Source organism: Alosa alosa, chromosome 21, assembly GCF_017589495.1.
Source record: "Alosa alosa isolate M-15738 ecotype Scorff River chromosome 21, AALO_Geno_1.1, whole genome shotgun sequence".
Lineage (NCBI taxonomy): Eukaryota > Metazoa > Chordata > Actinopteri > Clupeiformes > Clupeidae > Alosa > Alosa alosa.
Window position 1 is genome coordinate 17180170 of NC_063209.1, and position 4270 is coordinate 17184439.

The following is a 4270-nucleotide window of genomic DNA, read 5'->3' on the forward strand; positions in this document are numbered from 1 at the left end:
ATGGCAGCATCAGTAGCGACACAGCGCTTGCTGTGGCTCTCACTGGCTCAGCTCTCAGATCGAGACAAGACCCCGCTCCTTGATGCCCCTGTGAGTGTGGATGGGGTGTTTGGGGACGCAGTCGGGATGATGACTGCGAAGTTTGAGGCATAACAGAAAAGCCGTGTGGCCTTTCAAGCCTGGATGCCACACAGCAGCAAGGCCAAACCCCGTGGCTCAGCAGGGCCGACAGCGACAGGGGGCATGAAAAGGGGGAGTGGTTTTTGCTCTCCAACCCCACCGGCGAAGTTCCCGGCACGCAGGGGGTGGCAGAGGCATCCCTTCAGACCGCCTGCACAGCCACAACCTCACTCCCCACCGCGAAAAAAGACAGCCCGTTGCTCACATGCAAAAAACATGTCAAGCACATTGTGCCAGTCTACACAAGCACTACACACTCATGTTCAAAACACTGTCCCTGTTGGCGCAGAAATAAATCATGTTTGTGCAATGTCCCCCTCTATACATCCACTAGTAGTTCAGCAGCCAGTCACCCATGTTTATCTAAACAATGTGAGGAGCTGCCCTCTGATCACAACCCCCTTCCCCCAAGCTGGGGTGGGGATGAGGTTGAAAACAGACATATTGGCCATGAGCTAGCCCCCGACCACATATTCAGTGCGAAGCCCAACCTAGCAGGTTGTGTAGAAAACTGGCGCGCATGCACGGTCTCCCCATTGGTGCTCAAAACAGTGTCAGTGGGTTACACGTTGCAGTGTGCTCGCCCCCCACCAAAATTCAGCGGGGTGATCCAGTCTGTAGTCCCGGAGGAGCAAATCCCCTTTTTGCAGAGGGAGGTAGTCTCCCTCTTGCTAAAAGATGCGATTCAAGTAGTCCCACAGGGGGAAGAGAATGCAGGTTTTTACAGCCGCTATTTTCTGCCAATCTTAGACTTAAGAGTGCTGAACAAATCCCTCATGAAAAGAAAATTCTGCATGCTGACCAACCGCCAACTCAATTCATAAATCCAAACGATTGGTTTATGACACTAGACCTACTTGAGGCCTACTACTGTCCCCAGACACCGTAAATTTCTGCGGTTTGCATTCAGAGGGACAGCGTTCCAATTCTGTTGCCTACTCTTCGGGCTAGCGCTCTCACCTCGTACCTTGTGTGGAGGCGGCAATCGGCCCGCTGCGGCTGCAGGGGGTGCGTCTGTTCAATTTCATCAACGACTGGCTGCTATGCAGCAGCTCTCAGGAGCTGGCAGTGCAGGAGACCCACTTAGTGTTGTCACATCTGCATCGCCTGGGCTTTGCAGTCAACATGAAAAAGAGTGTTCTCAGACCCAGTCAGACGTCACGCTATCTGGGCATGGTGTTGAACTCTGTGACCATGACAGCCACCCTCTCTCAGGAGAGGAGGAAGGCCGTAATGTTGTGTGCTGCACAATTCAGGCTTGGTCAGAGGGTCACTTCTCTTCTCTGCCAGAGGGTTTTGGGCAGGATAGCGTCCGCAGCAGTCGCCCTGCCACTGGGGCTGCTACGCATCAAAGGTAGTTCCTGTCCCAAAAACTCAACCCAACCAGAGACAGGCACCGCAGAGCAGTGGTGAACTCGAAATGCAGGAAAGCCCTGGCGATATGGAGGTCCCCTCGGTTCCTCAGTGCCGGGGCCCATCTGGGCTTAGTGACACACCGCATGGTGGTCACAACAGATGCCTCATTGACAGGATGGGGAGCTCTATGCAATGGGAGGTCAGTGAACGGGTGCTGGTCAGTTGCACAGGCCAAATTGCATATAAATGTATTAGAGCTACAGACGGTTTTGCTGGTGCTGCGCCATTTTCTTCCCATGTTGAGGGGTCACCATGTGCTGGTCAGGACAGACAACACAACGGCCATGGCGTATATAAATCGCCAGGGAGGTGTGCGCTCCCTGTCTCTATATCTCCTAGCGAACCACTTACTGTTATGGGCTGCGGAACACCTCCTCTCTCTCAGAGCGGTGCATGTTCCGGGCCATCTCAACTATGGTGCGGACCTGTTGTCCAGGGGGAATCCTCGAGCGGTGGACTGGCGTCTCCACCCGCAAGTGGTCGGTCAGATATGGCTGCGTTTTTACAAAGCTCAGGTGGTGTTCGCCACAAGGCAGAACACCCACTGTCAGCTGTGGTTTTCTCTAGGGGGCGACGATCCCCCGCTGGACGCATTGGCTCACCCATGGCCAGACATGCGTCTTTATGCCTTCCCACTTATTCCACATGTGCTGAACAAGGTTGTGGAGGAGAGGAGAGAACTGTTGCTGATAGCATCCTTCTGGCCCAGCAAGCCATGGATTGCAGATTTGAACAGGATGTCGGTGCAGCCGCCCTGGGAGCTGCCTCTCAGGAGAGACCTCCTGTCACAGGCGGGACTGTGTGGCATCCCCGCCCAGAACTGTGGCAGCTCAGAGCCTGGCACCTGAACGGAGCAGGTTGCTAGCCTCAGGTCTGTCAGACGCAGTGGTCAATATGATTCAAAATGCGAGAGCCCCTTCAACCCGCTCTCTTTATGGACCCTTTCAAGAGAGTTCCATTATCAGCATCATAGTTGGCCCCACAAGGCTTCCGTTTTAACATTCCATATGTTATCTTAATGCAGAGGAAGTAGATTGGGGCCCAAATAGAACGTTCAAGCATTGTTTTTGTTTACCTTGTTGAAAGGGTCTATACTGTGAAGTGGCGTTTATTTGACCGGTGGTGTGTCCCACGGGGGCATGACCCCATCACATGTGCACTGGGTGTCATATTAGAATTTCTACAGCAGATGTTTAATAAGGGCGAAGCCGCTCAGGTTTATCTGGCGGCCATTTCCGCATGCCACATGGGCATTGATGGAAAAACCCCGGGGAGCCATCCGTTGGCATCACGATTTTATGGCTGGTGTGAGGCGCCTTAGGGTGCCTCATAAATCTCTGGTTCCCAGGTGGGATCTGTTGGTGGTCTTGCGTGCACTTATAGGGCCTCCCTTTGAGCCCCTGGGAGAAGTGGACATAAAATGTGTTTCATTAAAAGCAGCGCTCCTACTGGCGCTGGTGTCAGCAAAGTGTGTGAGTGACATGCAAGCCCTGTCTATCAGCCCTTTACGTCTTCAGTTCTCTGGGGATGGGGATAGGGTGATTTTGCACCCTAGGGATGGGGATAGGGTGATTTTACCCCAATGCTGCTTATACACCCAAGGTGATCACGACACCTTTCCGTAATCAGGTGATTGAGCATTCAGCTTTCTCACCGCCCCCCTTTGCATCAGCGGAAGACGAGCAGATGAGTAAACTGTGCCCAGTGCGGGCCATCCGGTTTTACATGGAGCGCACAAAGGGCTTCAGACAGTCAGATCAGCTGTTTGTGTGCTTTGGCTCGCAGGCTAAAGGCAGAGCTTTGACCAAACCAAGTCTATCGCGTTGGATTGTTGAAGCTATTGTACTATCCTACAGGAGTCTGGGCCTAGTTTTTTACAGGGAGTATTGGGGGCGGGGACTCAAAAGTCACCTGGAGCCCTGTAAAAAAAAAAAAAAAAAAAGAGAGATATCTCACACCGTGCATAAGCGAACCACACTGTGTATAATAATCTCGCCAGGCATGCTAGGAGGGCTAGCCCTGTGGGTTAGTGCTCTTGGTCTCCACTGTAATCCACGCGTGAGGGAATACGGTCCCATGTGTTAGATCGCAGTCTCTGCGATAAGGAATGTCTGGGTTACATATGAAACCTCGGTTCCCTTAGCAGGGACTAGATCTAACACAACGTAGCGTTTACAGTGTCTTCCTGAGCATCTGCGCTCAGTATTGCAAGAGGCGAAGGCGGCGTCCGTCATAAATATTTGTAGCCCTGGGGGCGGGCTCAGGGATTGACTGACGCCTTCTCAGCATGAGTGAACATTTCTTCGATTGGATCCGTGCCTACGTCACGTCCCATGTGTTAGATCTGGTCCCTGCTAAGAGAACCGAGGTTACATAATGTAACCCAGACGTTTACGCTTATGCAGCATTGAAGTGAATGTGTTAAACAGATATGACCGTCATTCTTCCTGGTTCTGCATTTCATTTAAGTAGTTTCTCAGAAAACAGTATGCAACATTGCAAATATTTTACTTTTGCAAGCACTCTAAGATGGTTCCACATCCTCTTTCTGGACAGATTCATCTATGAAACACCTACATAAAAATAAGGAAATAAGTCGAGCCCTAGTTTCGATGTCTGAGCATATAAAAGACAGCAGCCGTATTTACTGTGCTTGCTACTGACAGCAATGACC

At 51.7% G+C, this 4270-nt stretch overlaps 1 pseudogene; it reads left to right on the forward strand.

The window, feature by feature from the left end:
- Positions 1–2461, forward strand: LOC125286870 (annotated as a pseudogene).
- The last annotated feature ends 1809 nt before the right edge of the window (positions 2462–4270 follow it).